Source organism: Triticum aestivum, chromosome 7D, assembly GCF_018294505.1.
Source record: "Triticum aestivum cultivar Chinese Spring chromosome 7D, IWGSC CS RefSeq v2.1, whole genome shotgun sequence".
NCBI lineage: Eukaryota > Viridiplantae > Streptophyta > Magnoliopsida > Poales > Poaceae > Triticum > Triticum aestivum.
This window is the reverse complement of record NC_057814.1, coordinates 405357818-405376642: the sequence shown is the minus strand read 5'-3', so window position 1 is coordinate 405376642 and position 18825 is coordinate 405357818. Positions and strand designations below refer to the sequence as shown.

General features: G+C 46.5%; 1 long non-coding RNA gene across 1 annotated transcript; it reads left to right on the top strand.

The window, feature by feature from the left end:
• Positions 1-654: 654 nt before the first annotated feature.
• Positions 655-3212, top strand: LOC123166307 (uncharacterized). Its single transcript, XR_006483432.1, has 4 exons — positions 655-1014; positions 2209-2286; positions 2578-2654; positions 2940-3212. It is a non-coding gene; the product is annotated as an uncharacterized lncRNA (long non-coding RNA).
• Positions 3213-18825: the final 15613 nt, after the last annotated feature.

Here is an 18825-nt window from a genome sequence, read left to right as displayed (position 1 = left end):
CTTTTTTTAAGAAAAACAACTTTAGGGCCTTTTTGTGAGAAAAATAAAATTCCAGCGCGTCTTCATAAAAAAAACAGGTCACACGCCCTCGTCCTCGGCTCCTAGTCACTGACGGGTGGGGACCGTGCCATGCTGGCTCGCCACATCAGCAACATGTACGTATACAAGCATGATTAGCACCGTAGATGCATGCCAAGCCAAGTTCTGTCACCGGTTCAATGTATGCTATAAGTTTTAGCATCAAACTGACTTTTCTCGCCAAATTCAGGCATTTGTGGTGTAATTGACTCAAAATAGAAAGTCTTGTTTTGTATGTTGAGTGCTGCATTTCATCAAGACTATTTAGGGCCTCATTTGGAACGCACAATAAAAAAGCACATGTGTAAGAAAATCCAATGGATGAAAGGTTGTGGCGGATCGATTTGTTCCGCTGTACCGCCGGGCAACTCCAAGACGACACTGCACGCTGTCGAGTCCTGCAGATTCAGGCATGCATACACATGCAGGAGCTAGCAGGTGCATGCATGGTTGCTGCTCCAGCTAAGGCCTCATTTGGTACGAGGGGATCGAGGGGTTTTTCAGAGGATCAACCCGGCGGGGCCCAAAAACCTCTGAAAACCCCGACGGCCCATTTGTTTCACGTGGTTTGCACAGCCCAATCCCTTCCATTCCCCTTCGATCCCCTTCTATCCACGCGTCTCCCAAGCCTCGAGGCCACACGCAGGGAACGAGATGGCAAAGCGACAATGCCGCCCCGCCGCCACCGAGAGGAGGAGCCCCGCCGCCGGGGAGAGACGGGGACTAGGGTCTACGCCGCCGCGCCACCGCTCCCTCCCCTTCTCCGCTCCGCGAGCAGAGGCGGGGACTAGGGTTTACGCCGCTGCGCCACCGCCCCCTCCACTTCTCTGCTCTCCCTCTCCGGCGAGCCCAGCCACCTCCGAGGCCCCCCCGTTCGTCGAACTGCATCGCCGCCCCAGCCCTCCGCCGCGGAGCCCAAGCTTGCTTGTCCCCTAGGTAAGAGTTGCATTTTATTTCCTATGGATGTACGTCAGCTGCTTAATTACCCTGGATTTTCGGCTATTCCCTGAATCCCTTGCATTGTTAATCCAGGCTGGGCTCTCTTTATCGGTCAATTGACTTCATCTATGATGATCTGATCTCTAGCTAGTCGATTATGTAGACTTTTGATTCAGTCCAGTCCGATCAGACTAATCTGCTGCTATATATAATGCTACCATCTGTATTTACTTACGGAATCAATTCCAGGACGGTTGTGGCTATCTTGATTGGCTTAATTAATCTGGGTATCTAATCTGTGGGACAACCGAACCGAATCGCATGCATTGGTGTGAGTTAAGTACTGGCATAACGCCTAGTGAATTTTTTTAAGCTTTTGAACCGAACTGAATCGCATCATAAAAGGAAACATAGAGAAATTTAAGTACAATTACAGTTTAGTTTCATGCTGCAATTGACGATTGAATTCCATCAATTGATTGCACGCTGATCCTGAAAATTTAAGATATGTTTATTGAATAAGCTTAATCACACTTGTTCTTTTATAAAATTTACTGTAGAACAATTGTTCTACGGGGGGAGGGTTAAAAAAAAAGAAGCTTAATCACAGGATCTGTAAACTGCAACGACTCATCCAGAAGTATGCATCATGCAGTTTCATTACTAGTCGATGAGGTGGGACTAGTAATGTTGCTCTGCATATTATCCATTTGCTCCTGGAATTGCAACATACAATTTCTGGGCAATGCTATGATTTTAATACTTAATTTTCTTGTGTGATGCCATTTGCTCCATTCCTAGAAATAGGATAGCAGTCTAGAATAACTTATGATGATGATGTTTGCACCCATCCCCTGTTTTTTTGTTTGTAAATCGTACTCTGCATTGCTTACCAATATTCTGATCCAGTTGTGCTGATAGAGTCTGTAAGGACGGATGAACTAGTACACTGTAAACCTCATGCTGGTTATCTGGCAGCACCGATCACCTGTGTGTTTGTTTGTGAATCCTGTTCTGCGTTGCATTAGCTTACTAGTACGCTGGTTATCTTGGGAGCATCATGCATACTATTAGTACTTGTAGTTCATTACTATCTTTTCATCTAGCTAGCTAGCTAACTTGGTCCATTTTCGTTGAACTGAATCTATGTACTGGACCTTGCTAACTTGTTCTCCCTCCATGGCCTTGCAGCCTCTTCCACGCTCCGCCACCATCAACCTTCTCCACACCTCGCAGTCATCGTCCTCCTTCACGCCTACCGTAGAGCTGGTATTTTCCCCATTAAGATGTAACTTTTTTTTTCATGTTCTCGCCATCAGAAATCATTTGAGAATCAGTTTTGTTGTGATTACTTGCAGTAGCAAACTGAATCTGTGTACTAATTTAGTCTTGGCAGCAAGATATGTATGGATCATTTTAGAAACAATTGATGAATTTTAGAAACAATGATCTCAGACCTTGCTAACTTGTTCTTTATAGCACGAATGCTATTTATAAGAACTTGGTCCATTTCCGTTGAACTGAATTATGTAATGGACCTTGCTAACTTGTTCTTATCAGAGACCCGCTGCTTGGATTCTTGCTGGGGTGGACGAGTTGCCTCTGTCTTGGGAGTCAGTTGCCACGCCTAACTTCTGGTAAACAAGCTGCTTAGCCTCATGGCTTGTTTCTTTACCCAAGTAGTATATCCTACTTGTTAGCTCTTGAAGTCAAGTAAAATAGTAAATGTAGTTCTACCTTTGGGGCATATTGCATCTAGATCGATGTTTCCAACTTGTAGATATGTGTGTGCTGGTGATTTTTAGTTCATTATTTTTTGGAAGTCGGAACTCTTTGTACAGTTTCCAACTTGTAGATGTGTGTGCTGATGATGTTGCTTTTGGCTTTTTTTATGTGGACTCAAGATCGATGTTTTCATGCAGAGTTATTACAAGCATTTGCTGCTTCCCAGGCTGGAGTTAGATGGTAACAAAGGAATTAAAGAGCTCAATTGCCAACGGCAGCATGAAATGCAGCTACCGAAATACAAACATGGCTACCACCCTATGTTAAACTTTGGTTGTAACAGAATATTGTGAGGACATGTTGCTCTTGTAACAGAATAATCTGGGAGCAAGTTATAATCTGGGAGTACATGTTCTTCTTGTAAAAGAACATGGTTAGAGTTGTTAAACTTGCAAACATTGGATTTTTAACTGCACTGTTGCCATCAGTCTATTAACAAACCCTGTCTACCAAACAAGTTTTTATCGAAGGGGATTGGAAACTTGGGGACGTGAGGGGAATTGAGGGGATTGGGTGGAAGGAAGGGATTCACCAAATCCTCCTGAATCCCCGCCTCCCAAAACCTCTCAAATCAACTTGTACCAAATGAGGCCCTGATTTTTCAATCCCCTGTAGGGCAATTTCAAACGTTTGGCAAGTCTCTTCGACATCAACACAACCAGTTTTTCCGTGTCGGAAAAGAAAAAACAGAACCAGTTTATTTCCTGGCCGGTTGGATCGACTAGCTAGGATTAATTGATGTATGCCATAAAAATACCGTGAGTTAATTCTTTCCTCTCTCTGTCTTGCATACTTCCGATGGGAACTGTAATACATGTTTTCAGCAGCATCAATTAAAATAAGCTGTGTGGTCATTGGTGATTAACTAGAGAAGTGAGAACTGCTTTTTACAGAAAAGTGGAATACGTTCTTCTGTTTGAACGGAATGTTGTGTAACAATTTTTTATCATGGCATTTAGCTGGTGAGAATCACTTCGACTATCCAGAATTTTAAACTTGCCTAATCATTTTTTAAAGAAAAAAAGTGACTTTTAAAACCAGAAATTTGCAAGTAAATGCATCCTCTCTGCCGCAACCGAACAAGAAAATCAGCAACATTCATTTGCTTAGGTACTAGTAGATCCTTTACATTCATTTAGTGACACATAAATTGTAAATGTGCATCAACCGAACCATGTTATAAAACGACGGCAGAGACCGTGGAGCAAGCATAGTGGTAGGGCAAAGAGAGAAGGCGAGAAGAGAGATACGGGACTTGCTTGCCATGTTTCGGACCATTTCTTTCCTAGAACACGCACAAATATGTGTATCATAGATTAGATGTCATCGTTAGAGGACCGCTAATATCAATTGATGTCAAAGAAAATCACTGCTCGTGGGCATAAGAGGTGTCAGGAACCCGATCATTACTTGCGCGTCCTGTCCCACCAACTAACTAGCAAGTCGTGCTCTCCTAAGATACTTTGTTGTCGCCTCCCAGTCTGTTCCGGCAGGAAACCCGGCGTCGGAGCCTCGGAGGCCAATCGTGCTCACGCGGTGAGTGACTCACATGGCTGCACAGTGGCCCAGAGAAGCAGGGGCATTGGACAGTGGAGCGAGGGCGATGCATGAGAACACTAGGGGCATAGACGCGACAGATGTAGGCCAATGCAGCGAGCCATGCCGTGTACATATGCATTTGTGTATGTCAGAGATCCGTAGTCGAACGGGTACATGTAGTACGTCATGAGATCATGGTTAATAATATAGCCAACAGTTGGCTATAATAAGCTGCCATATCATCTAGAGTCAATCTAATAATCGGCTTGTACAACAGTAAGATTTAAATATGTACTATTTTATTAATAGCTGACCAATCATACATTCTCACAAAGTGACTTTTTTTTGAAAAGGGGGCTCCCCGGCCTCTGCATCAGAACGATGCATACATCCACCTTTATAAAAATCAAATAAGTTCAACAAGGTCTTGTAGTCTCGAAAAAGTAAATGAAGGCTCACAAAAAGCCAATAAAAACGGCCACAAAAGCCACAACCGGCTGGCACAAAAAAGGTAGGAAAACTAATTGCCTATCCTATTACATGACCGCCATCCAAACCGGTTGAGGGAGGGGAGGGAAGGGGGGGGGGACAAAGTGACTTGGGTCTTGTGCTATAGCCGGCTCTTATTCTACAGCTCGCTTCCCTTCTCTCTCCTCTTCTCTCTCCTCCAACCAAGTAAAGATATAAGATTTTAGTCCTTACAGCCTGCTTATATCACACTATTGTACTTGCTCTGCTTAGATACGTCTTCAGCGCCGCAGTAAATGAAGTATTGCCGACGGCGAGGAAATCATGGTAGATCCAGATCACTATTTTGTTTTCCGGGATTGTCCTACCCGTACGCGAATTGATTGCTATATATTTTAAAGAGATTTGATTCTAGAATCAACATATGAAAATGGGAATTCAAAATACACAAGACGTATTTAATTATTGTTAATTGTTTATAAAAACGTATAATTGACATTTTCTTGGAGTTGAAAGAATTGAAGTAGTGAGATTTATGAGCTGGCATGTGTGATGAGTTGGGATGCGTGTATGTCGAGAGAAATAGAGTAGTGTGCATCAACTATTTAGGTATATAGGCAGTTAGGTCCTTCGACCGCACCGGGGATCACGGATCATGCAGGGATTGAGGTCGGATGTGGTGTGACATGGTGCCGATGACCTTGTTATGTCTTTATAACGTATAGAAAAATTAGAAAGTTTTGTTCTATATGATGAATGTTGTGTTTCATCGGCATTTAAGGTCAACTGGTCGCATGTCAGCTGCCCTGTCCAGCTAGGGGGTCTTGACGTCCGCGATCTCCACTGTGCGGGCATCTTGCTCCGTGCTAGATGGATTTGGCTTTAGTGCACGGACGATGAGCGCCCATGGACTCACCTTCCTCTAATGCACCACCCAGACGCGCTGGCTATCATGCGCGCCTCCACTAGCTACTTGGCATTTGGGTGATGGCTCGTCTTGTCATTTCTGGACGGACCACTGGCTAGTTGGCCAATGCACCGCCGACATCGCGCCCCTGATCTTCAGCATGACCTCGTAGGTGTCGCAAGTATCATACGGTTCAGGAAGGGTTTTGCCAGTGTGCTTGGGTTCGCGACATCTCGGGCTCGCCGGGGCCTACGGCCATAGTTCAGTACGTTGACCTCTAGCGGCGTCTTCGTCACATATCCCTCTCCTCGAAACCTAATTGCCTCTCCTGGTGATGGACATAGTCTAGAGTCTATACCCCAGCTTCCTGCTATCCCGCCATGTTCCATGATTCAATGGAGGATCCCAACTGGCGCCTTACCTGGAGAACTAGAGCCCCGCTACATATCAAGATCTTTGTGTGGCTTGCACTGCTTGATCGATGCTGGACCACTGAGTGCCTCGCCAGGCACGACCTCCCACATGTGCCTCTTTGTCTATTCTGTGACCAGGAGCCCGAGAGCATGTGCCACTGGTTTGTTGGCTGCTCCTTCTCCCAGCAGCTGTGGCATGAGCTCCTCTCATGGTGTCAATCCACCACGCCCGCACCGTCTCTAGATGACCAGTTCCTAGATTGGTGGCACCGCTCTTGCGTCGCCGCGCCCGCACCTTCCCGCAAGGGGCCCTCCTCACTACTGGTCATTGGTGCATGGCTGCTCTGGAACCACTGGAACGACATAATCTTTGACGGTGAGGTGCGATCCCTACGTCATCTGCTTGATCTCATCGCCACGGAAGCCCGACTTTGGGTTGCTGCTGGGAACCATGGCTTGGCCAACTTGTTGCCTTAGTAATCTCCATGAGGCATTTTCTCCCCCGTACCCTCTTGGTGTAACCCCCTGTACTCTCTCGCCCGTCGGCCTTTTCTTTTGGGCTAGCGATGGGCAACTTGTATTCCTGTTTTCTGTCAATGAATGATACACAAGCTCTTACATATTCGCGAAAAAGCCTTGTTTGGAACACATGGTAAAAAAATACAAAAATTAAGGTGGGATGTCCCCCTAAGCCCATGACTTCGCTATTCAGAATTTCAAACTAAACATTGTTAAAAGTAAATGGAAACACATATGGGTTTAACCTTTTAATCAGAACAAAACTATTACATGTACGATACCTCAGGTCCGAGCATCTGTTGGGGAAAGTTGCATGGAAAACAAAAAAATTCTACGTACACGCAAGATCTATCCATGGAGATGCATAACTACGAGAGGGGGAGAGCATCTTCATACCCTTGAAGATCGCTAAGCGGAAGCATTTATCAACACGGTTGATATAGTCGTACACCTTCACGATCCGTCCTGATCAAGTACCGAACGTATGGCACCTCCGCGTTCAGCACACATTCAGCTCGATGATGTCCTCGCCTTCTTCATCCAGCAAGAGGGGCGAAGTAGTAGATGAGTTCCGGCAGCACGACAGTTTGGTGACGGTGGTGATGAAGAACAATCTCCGCAAGGCTTCACTAAGCACTACGGAAACTATGACAGAGGATAAACTAGAGGGTCGGGGTTGTCGGCACACGGCTTGTTCTATCTTGATGTGTTCCGGGTGCTAGCATGCCCCTCTATTTATATGTTGAGTGCTGGGGTCGAAACTTGGAGAAAGAGCCTCCTCAAAGTCGGTTTTGCCCGCAAGTAAGAGTCCTTCTCGGACTTCCAGGACCAGACGCCACAGTCCTTGGCGTTTGGCGTAGACGCCATGGGCCTCGGCGTCTGGCATCTTGGGCGTTTGGTCCCTGATCTCTGCAAAATATCCTTTTGCACCGACCTAAAGCCCCGTGGGCCTTACCCCTTGGCCTAACCATATCATCCTATATATCAATCTTTACCTCCGGACTATTTCGGAGCTCCTCATCATGTCCATGATCTCATTCGGGACTCCGAACAACATTTGGTCACCAACATATATAACTCATATAATACTATATCGTCAATGAACGTTAAGCGTGCGGACCCTATGGGTTCGATAATAATGTAGACATAGCGGGCAAGATCCATTAGAAGGCCAACCCCTGCATTCCACATTATCTGTTGTTAAACACCTACGGTGGACGACAAGCCACATAAAAAATTTGCATCTTGGTGGTGCTTTGGATTTCCAAATCGGCCCATGGCATGCAAAGCGCACATTCGCTGCAAAGAACAAACCATACACACTACTAATAGAGAACTTGTGGTCTCCAGTCCACTTCCAAACCGGTCTATATGTAGCTTCCACCGACAATGAAGTACTTCGCGCAATGTCCCAGATTTTAAGATATTGAGCCATAGCCTGTACCGAAATGCCTCCAGAGATATCCCTAATCCAATTCCTGTTGCACAGAGCGTCCTTGACAGATTTTCCTGAGTCCTTGACAAAAGAGAATAAGGCAGGAACCACATCCTGGAGCTTATATTCACAGGTGCTTATTTTCTTAGGATAACTCGTAATAACTGTCCCTAAGAAACTTGGCTAATAGAACTGGCATACAAATAACATGTCACGATGATTGCAATGGAGGAGTGACATACCATAGCACACTGTATAGGCTCACCGCTGCCTCTCCTTTTTTTGCGATGTTCCATGAAATTGCCACATACATCTTGTACTTTTTCATTGTGTAACCCTATCTGCAAGTTGACACAGCTAATTTCAGACATCTCTACATGATACTACATTGCATATCCCTTGCGCATATTTAAACCACCAATTAACGATTGTGTGTGTACCATAAACTAGTCATGACTCTGTATGCTGGACTAGCAGGCACTCTAAGGGAGCCTAATGTAGTGCACTGGAATTCCTACATGCCACCTATGATTTTGTGTAATGTACTGCCCCTGTTCCTAAATATATGTCTTTGTAGAGATTCCAATATGGACCACATACAGATGTATATAGATGCATTTTCGAGTGTAGATTCACTTGCTCCGTATGTAGCCTATAGTGGAATCTCTAGAAAGACTTATATTTAGGAACGGAGGTACGAGGTAGTATCATGTATGACATCTACATATCTAATTTAGCAGCCAGTAGTAGAAATCATTGTCTGCACAAAGGGGTTACTGGTCAAAAATCCTAGCAAAGCACGCTGGCAGGCACAGAACAATACAAGAGAGAGAGACGCGCTTACAAGATCATAGCAATGCCTCAGTCCAGGATCTTGGTTGGCCAAGCTGTTAGATCCAGAAGAAACATCGTCCTTGTAGTTTTTGACAGCTGCATAACAGGTAACAACGGCCGGTTAGTATATTTGAAGTACATCGGGCAGGTGATGCTGGACGGGTTTAAAGGTGACAAGTACCTAGGCCGTGGCGGGTGCTTGGCATCTCTCCAGACGGTGGGAATCAGGTTAGAAACGTCGAGGGTGATGACACTGCGCTGGCTGTCGGGGTCCGGTAAGGAGATCTAGAACCGTCGAGTAGGGTATTTGTGGAGCGGCTCCGGTAGGGTGGACTACGGTGTGGGCGAAGCGGATCTGTGGCCGTGGACGAGGGCGTAGGTGAAGCTGCTCCGGTGGTTGGGTTAAGGATGGTGTCGATGACGCGGATCTGCGGCCGTGGACGGGGCGTCAGAAGCTGCTCCGGTGGTTGGGTTAAGGGTGGTGTCGACGATGCGGGTCTGCGGCCGTGGACGGGGCGTCAGAAGCTGCTCCGGAAGGTTGGATGAGGGTGCGAGGAAGCGGATCTGAGGCCGTGGACTTGTGAGTTGGCAAAGCGGCCCCGGTAGGGTTGAGAATGGTATAGGCGAAGCTACTCCGGTAGGGTTGACGATGGTGTCGGTAAAGCGGCCCCAGTAGGGTTGAGGAAGGTGTCGGCGAAGCGGCTCCGGTAGGGTTGAGGAAGGTGTCGGCGAAGCGGCTCCGGTAGGGTTGAGTTACCAAAGCAGCCCCGACCTATCATGTAGATGAGGGCGGTATTGTAACTGTTGGTCTCCGTGCACCAAGGACAAAAGGGGGATTTCGCATGCTAAAGACTAAGGTGGCGGAAATTTTAGAAGGAGGCGGGAGATTTTGCCGCCCGCGGGATCGTTCATATCCAGTTTCAACTAATTTTGGACCGTGCTAGCGGGAAGGTCATGCTAGACTGTGTACACGGGGCACGCGCCAGCAGTTAACAACTGGTGTGAAGTCCACCCCAGAAAAAAGACAATAACTTGGGATGATGCGCCGATAACTTGGACGTTCACACGGGCGCGGCCAATCGTACGGGTGTAGTGGCGTGTTCACAAAAAAAGGATCAAACGCTCAGCCTATGTATTTCTCGTGTAAATAGATAATTTAGTGCCATTGATTATTTACTTTAAACATAATGCATTGACGTGTTAGTGTAGAGGCGCACAAAAAGAAATGGATATTGTAGTCAGCTACTTAAAAGTGTTACCTCATATGATTACATAGCCTCCATTTCATAAATTGCATACCCGTTGAATTCATATATGAATATTACATATATTACTTCAAAATAGAAACTTAAATCATCCAAGACTAATGAATTTGAATGCAAGAGTAACAATGGTGCATATACATGATAGCTACATTGGTTGTTTGAAGAAACATCACTGTAACTTTGGCATGCAAAACTGAAAAGGTTTATTTAAATAGAAAAAAATGTGATATGTGAGTGTCCAATCTTTATAGCGTTGAATCGATATTGTACCTTTGGCCACGATAAGAAGTAGATATTGACTTATGTTCAAGCGATGCACGTCCACGATCGCTAGATAGTGATACGTGAATGAATTGTGCAATCTCTCTCACACGCATACACATCTCATTTCCCTGTGGGCATCGGAATCACACACGCGCACTTCGTGTATCTCTCTCCCTCCGTCAGGGTTAAATTCGTCTTTCTACCCCGTCCTACAAGTCTCTGACACAGAAACACACACGCTCTCTATGTCTAACACGCCCACCCCTTTAATTCCTCCCACCCACAGCCACTAATGTCTCAAAGTATAATAATGTCTCTCACACATATGCTATCTACCTATCCCTTAATATAGCTAGATATGTGTCACACAAACTCCTTCTCCCTACTAGCAAGATGCCCATGCGTTGCACGGAACATCAATATGCATTTGTATGAGAAGTTTATCTTGTGGGAGAAAAGGATGAACGAGGGAATGCCTTATTTGCAAATGCGGAGAGGGGTGTGGGTATCTTTTTACAAAATTGCCATAGTTTCCTTCCTGTCCGTCGGATATAAATCGGATGGCCTATATTGCAGGATGGCAGGAACACCATCATCACCAACTCTGTTTTTTATACGAGTAGAGATATGTGAGTGTCACTGCCGCCCCCACACACACCCACACCTCCCAACACCGAAGGAGTAGGGTGACACCTCGATCTTGATACTAATCTATCGACTGGCTTCTCTCTCAAACATACACACACACACTACCCGGCACCGAAGGAGTAGGGTGGCACATCGATCTTGATAATAATCTATCTACTCCTCTTTCAAACACACACACACACTCGCTAGTTGTGCCTCTGTGCCTACCGCACACACTCTCGATACGTCTTTCTCCCCCCCCAACAATGACAGCAGAAGGGTGACAACTCGATCTGATCATAATTTGTCAATTGGTTTCTCTCTCAAACGTTGTGTCTCGGTGCCTCGCTTGGTAGCCCCCTCGATATGTAGACTTCTCGCGCGCGCACAGCTGTAGTGACGATGACGCTGAACCCAGTGTGCCTTGTTTTTACCGGTCTCATGTGATAGTTTTCACCCTGTTTTCTGTTAATTAACAAGGCAACCTTTTCTTTGTTACTACTAGTGAATCTGAAATCATTCGGGGCAGACATAAAATATATCACTTCAACCCAATTATCGCAGCAACTATTTTAAAAGAAATTAGCTAGCTGCCCGTGCGTTGCACGGAACATCAAGATGCATTTGTATGAGTAGTTTATCTTGTGAGAGAAAAGGTTGAACGAGGGAAGGCCTTATTTGCGAACGTGGAGAGACGTGTGGGTATATTTTTGCAAAATTGCCATAGTTTCTTTCCTATCCGTTAGTTATAAATCCGACGGCCTATATTGCAGGATGGCACGCACACCATCATCACCAACTCTGTTTTCTACTCCCTCCGTCCGAAAATACTTGTCATCAAAATGGATAAAAAGAGATGTATCTACAACTAAAATACGTCTAGATACATTTCCTTTTATCCATTTTGATGACAAGTATTTCCGGACGGAGGGAGTATTTGTCTTTTTAGAGATTTCAACAAGTGACTAGGACCGGACCTTACCAACATACTCAAAAAAGTAGTCCATAATTTTGATGTTACCCTCTTTTCTTGGCGGTGCAGTGCCATCTGGATACCTCATAAATAAATCAAGGACAAATCTGACCCCTTCCTGAAAAGACATACGGAGCAAAATGAGTGAATCTACACTCTAAAATATGTCTACATACACATCCGTATGTGGTAGTCCATTTGAAATCTGAAAAAGACAAATATTTAGGAGCGAATGGAGTATATATAAGAGTAGACATGGAGATATATCTCCAGCATGGTCTACAACAAAAATGTGCTGGGCTGGTTAGCGCCGGATGCTCGCAACGCGATGACATGAGTTCGAATTCTGTCTTTTAACTTTATATTTTTATATTATATATTACTCTACTTATTTAATATATACTTCTTTCGCTACTGTACTGACAGTGGAACCCACAGAGTACTTAGAATACAAGATTAAGGATGGACTTGTTTCTTTTTAACTTTCTGTACGAAGCTGTAGCCACCCTGCAAGTCACGTGTACACTGTACATGCAATTAACTTTTTATAGAGGGACAATCATACAAGCAATTAACTCAAATGGATTGGATGTCACTCTATTATTTCCAGCATAAAGAGCATCTCCAACGGCAGCCGGCAAATTTCCTCCCGCTTCCTTAAGCGGAGGACGACATCAAACGCCAGCGGCATACATTTTTACAACTCTAACCAACTAGATGAAATTCGTGCAAACACGGACTGATTTTATATAAGCATGAAGGATTTCGTATAAAAAAGCTGGATCTTCATATAAACATGATGGATTTCATTACATTTACATGAACTAAGAGGTGCCAATCCGGCTCTCTTGTATAATTAATACTCCCTCCGTCCGGAAATACTTTTCCTAGAAATGGATGTATCTAGACTTATTTTAGTTCTAAATGGCCGCCCGCGGATCCCTTTGTCTTCCTCATGTCCGTCAGACACTTGCGGGGTCGACGAAGGTCCTCGGAAGAGACGAAGCAGCAAAGAAACCACCTGAATCCGCGGTCGTCGCCTCGGCGGTGGCCTTCATGGGTCCCAAGTGGCGGCGGCTTCCCGTGTTTTACTTCTCCTCGATGACGGCGGCGGACACGGAGAAGCTGGCCACCGACTCGTCGCTCTCCACGCACCCGGCTTTTGTCTCTGCCTGCATGGCGCTGCCGCAGGCACGGGAGGCGCGCCCACAGACACGGGAGGCGCGACCACTGCAGACACTGGTGGCGCGGTACGACGCGGCAGCGACGGCGCCCGTACCGGCGTGCCAGCCGCCATGCCGGCGTGGAGCAACTCGCCACTCCTCATCGAGCTGAACTGGAGCGGCGAGTTGCTGAACCACGCGCCTGCTTGGGGCGGCAACTGGCTCCGTCGGGCCAAGCGAGGTTGGTGAAGCACCGAGCGGCCTCGCCCGTATCCGGAGGGCTCGGCGGGCCACCCAGCCGGGTAATATGCCGGAGAACGGCTCATCGGAAGCCATCGGAAGAGTGGATAAAATGGTGAAGGAGCAGATGGGGGAGCGGCGGAGGGGTGCGATTCTTGCCCGCTGTCTGTCTGGCCTCGTGTAAATAGAGGGCGGACGGTAGGAGCTTGGCCGGCGTCTGGCCTCGTTTAAACTAAGGGCGGACGGGAGGAGCTCGGCCGGTGTTGCGTTTAATTCCGGCCCGCTCATGAACGGACGTGTGGCAGGAGTAGGATTCTCGGTTTGCATGCGGGTTTAATGGAGGGGCTTAATGGAGGCGTCGGGCGTGCAGCGGGCGGCGCAGTACTATTCGATTTGACAGCAGTAATGAGCCGTCAAATCACAAAGGCCCTCGCCTCTCGTGAAACCGACCGAGCTAGACTGCCCCGCCCTCTAGCCTTTTAAAAAATGTATATACTCCACTTTTGTACAGTAGTAGTATCAATGGATTGCGCCATGGAGCAAAACTTGAAATTAGAAAAAAAAAGGTGGTACATATAGAGAGCGCTCGTCGCCAAATTATGCATATAGTACTATTAAAAAGGCTTGTCACGGTGTCCAGCACAAGTGCACAACCCACCCCTCAAATAAAACTAAGCACCCTGGAATTCTTTGACAAAACTAAGCACCCTGAAATTTTTTGACAACTAAACTGCTGGCTATATGATGTTTGCCATATATATTGTGCGTATATAATGTGAAGAAACGAGTGGTAGTACTATACCAACTAAAAGATGAAATGTAAGAAATACTAGTATGTACGTACTGAAGAGTTAAAGTAACAAGAAGAAACATAACATAGTTCTGCTGGGGGCTCAACACAACACACCCCTCAAATTAAATTAAGCACACCTGAAATTAAACTTTGAAACTATTCCGGTAGACACTGCATTAGAACCACCATGAGCAACGACACTGCCACTTTACTCGGAGTCCTCGTCCACGTCCTCGACTTCGTCCTTGTCCCTCTTCCTCTTGGCCGATACTTCTTTGCTTGAACCGCACACTTGGTTGTTGCTCTTCATCCAACCCTTGTAGATATTGAAGCAAAGGTAGCCATCCATTGCAGCGTAGTGGATGTGGTCTATATCTAGTACATTCCGTTGCCATGCATGACGATGAAACGTGTATGGAGGTTTCTCCAGTTTACCATACGAAGGATGAACCATGGCTCCTGCCAGGGTCAGCATTGAAGGCTGACGAGAGGACACCAGCCGATTCTTCTGGAGGTCGAAGGTGTTGCCTACAATGAGGCCTATCCGACGCAGGACTTCTTTGTCGTTACCAAAGTCTACAGTAACGAATTTGACTAGGTTGCTCTCGAGGAAGTCCTTAAAATCCTGGCACTCAACGTCGGCATGGCATATGTGGTAGACCAAGCATAAGTCATGCACGCAAACGTGGATCACGGCGGGCTTCTTCCTCTCTTCGTCCTTTAGATCCTTCTCTCGTCCCAGGACTGTGGTGTACTCAACATCTAGCCCAGCGACCCACTCATCATCTGAGTCTTCGAACATGCGTCTGAAGCGAGAAAGGCATCCTTTCACCGTCGCGGAAGAACAGGTGTAGATGACGTCGAACTCATCGCTGGTGATGGTTCTAACCTTGTACTCACCGCCGATCGGGGAGATTTGGGACGCCATGAATTTGGGAAGAGGGTTAGGATTAGTGGAACTGCCATAATGTGAATGGACGGGACGACTAGGAGCAAACCGCCGTAGTATTGAACGACGTGCGGGGACGAGTAGGAGCGAACTGCCAGCGTGCGAACGGCAGGGTAGTGGCTTTCCATTCTCCCATGATACGGGCTTCCGAGAGCCCTTGGATCTAAGATCGAACGGTTGCATGGCGTGATTCTAGACCTATGGGTGAATATCCTATCCTGGAGGGTTATTCTGTAAATTTTCAGACACTTAGCATGCGACCGTTTGATCTCAGATCCAAGGGCTGCCAGTAGCCCGTATCGTGGTCGCGCCTACCACGACCGTCGCGTCGCTCGTGCAGTCACGCCCTTGGAGATTTAACACGGTGCGTTAGGCTATCTGATGTTGGCATGTCATACATAGTCATCACTTAGTCACTCATACTACAACAAGGTTTTGGCTATAAGGTTGGCTATAAGTGTATTTTTTTTACTTCTCTCTATCTCTTTCTTCGTACTCCCTCTGTCCCATAATATAAGAACGTTTTTGACACTAGTGTAGTGCCAAAAACGTTCTTATATTATGGGACACAGGGAGTACTAGTATTTATTGCATTTGCCAAGGAGTGACCTCTTCGAATGAAATGGTGTTGCTAAGTTTGCTTCATTTAATTAGCTATAGACTCAAAATTGTCTTTTCACCTAGGTACACGCGCTTAGCACCGTTTCTTCCTTGGGTCACCAAACTAGTCTCTCTCTTCTTGATTAACTTGCCACATCAGACTTTATGCCTATGTGGCCAGCTTAAGCACCTGTAGGAGCAAGTAAGTACAATAGTGCGCTTTACATGGCATTTTTGCATATGTGGAGGAAAGAGAAGTAAGGAAAAAGTGGAGAAGTGGGCTCTCATGCAAGAGCCAGCCTCTACTACATGGTGGAGCATTGGGAGAGGCACCTGTATGGAGGTGGTCAGGAATCGGGAGACTCACGCCGGTCGTAGCGCCGCAGTTAAAATGATAATGGCAAGTCAAATCATGGGGCCCCACCTGTCCAGCAGTAACTCGCTGTCAAATCACACAACCCTACATTTGCAACAGCCTACTCCGTCGTCTTCTCGCGTCTCTGTCGAACCGACTAGGCGGAACTGCCCCGCCTACCGCGCAGGAAAAGCCCGCGCAGTATACTCCCTCCGTCTAGGTGACCAAGGTGGAGAGGAAAACGAGAGAACTTAATGTTTAGTATTTGCTAAGGCTGGTTGTAATGGTACTAGCCTTAGCAATTTTGATGAGGTGTCCTAGAATTAAATGAAGAAAGAGAGAGAGTTGAGTACTATGTGTCATACATGGCAATAAATAAAGTATGGTACATGGCGCAGGAGTACTAAGTATTATTAATACAGTTTTGTTAGAACTCATCTAGATGAGATATAATTTGGTCTCATTCATCTTTTATAGCCATTGGATGTGATGCTATATAAGATGCGTGTGTGCTGACGTGGGTTGTATTTGTTCTTGTGCAACGAACTGACCACTGCATGTCATGTTTAATAGTCTCAAGTCATTAAAAGCATACAAGCCCCACATCTCTTCTTGGTTGATTCCTCTATTTATGTCAAAAAATAAGAAACAACATGAGAGTTAATGCACCACACCTATGTGTTTACTATTTGGTTTTCGTAAGATGACTTAATACTCACCTAGACGGAGGGAGTATTCGATTTGACAGCGGGCGGCGCAGTTCCCGATACGGCTTTAATGCAGACGAGGGAGGGAGTAGCAGTTCCCGATATGTTGAATGGCCAATGCATCCTCCTTCAATTAATGCATGAGGGAAGTAATGGGAGGAGGTCCGGGAAAAGAGGCTGCACGACGTGAATGCAACGCAGTTTGCCCTCATTGCCCTCATATAAAGGCACCCCTCCATTCCAATGCATCTACCACATCGTACGCACCTAAGCATTTGCCTAAGCACCTACACTAAGCGCAAAAGAGCTCACTCCAGACCCATGGCGGCGATGCGCGTGAGCGGCCAGCGGCTGCGCCAGATGGTCCATGACGCCGGCCTGCGACATGGCGTCGAGGATCGTCTCCAGACGGTGTTGGAGACCGGCTGGTGGATGGCCGCCGTCGATGCCAACTACGACTCTCAGTTGGACCAGATGATCGTTGCCACCAGCAACAAGTTCACCATCCTCAAGAAGCTCACGGACGACATCGCCGTACTCCTCCAGCCCGCGCGCCCGGGCTCCTCATTACCTTCCACCCTAATCGGCCTCCATGGCCGGAACCTCTTTCAAGCACTGGTGGCCCTGCGACTGCCCGCCGACGCCACGAAGAATGTCCACCTGGAGGTCGCGCTCGCCGCGAGGCGCCTCGCCCTGCAAGAATTCGTCGACCTACACATCCACGTGTACGAGCAAATCATGTACATAGGTATCTACAAGGCCAGTGAGGACGCTACGACGTTGGCCTTCCTCAACCGGCTGGAAGCCTTCGATGCCTTTGCTGAGAAGCACCTCGACCTCGCCACAAAAAAAGCCGCTCCTTAGCCGCCGGTCGGTGGCCCGACGCACTAAGTTGAGGAGGAGGAGGTCGTACATTCGTGGATCCATCTTTCTTCTTGCCTTCTGTAACCACCACTACGATCACATCATCGTGGCCTTAATTCTTATTGTGTTGTTGCATTCTCGTTCCATTCAATACCGACATGTGCAATCCCTTTGCTTAATTATATGCATCACTGTAACTAGTACTCCCTCCTTCAATTTATAAGTTGTGCTTACCTTTTCCATCAACTTCGTGCAACGCGCGGGCATCTTGCTAGAAACACTAGAATATGTCTATATAATCCGTATGTGATAGTCCATTTGAATCTCAAAAAAGAAAAATATTTAGGTACGGAGGGAGTAATATATTAGGAGTATATCAAAACAATAGTGATTTCTTTCAAGTTTGTGAACAAATACTACTATTCTACTACTTTGGATCCGTCGCAACGCACGGGCACATTGCTGGTAAAAGGAAAAGGCCTGCCGCGTTCGCGTCGCACCCCCACACGCCCGGGAATCGGGAGTACAACATGGCCCGTCCGGCACGACACATAGCTTAGGGAAGGCATGTTTCCTAGCATTTTCACTTTCATGTGGGACCGCCGTTGAGCAAACCGACACCCCGCCCGCCGCCGGGTTGGAAAACAGAAACGAGGGGAAGATCTAGCTGTAGCACGGAAGCCAAGAAATTTGGTGTCAGACGGGGCTCGTTGATAGAGTAGGAGCATTCCGTACTAGTACTACTCCTACTAGTACCAAGTTTGTACTCCTAATACTATATTACTAGTACTACCACTATACAACTAGTAGGTACGTGCACGGCACAACATCGTAGGAACAAAAAATGGGAAGATCTTGTTTTGGGTGATTTATCTTTTTTTCAATCAACGTAGTATGAATAATATGATGTGGGGGGCACCCATGAAGCTTATGTGGCTTGGTTGCATGGCTACGGAAGGTTAGAGAAAAATAAATAGATAATGTGTTTAGAGTGCACTCCACTAAATAGATATACTTTGGATCCATTGCAATGGACCGGCACATCTATATCTATACCCCCTATATAGTGTGTGAAAAACTTTGAAAGTTGGTCGTTGGATGAAGCCAA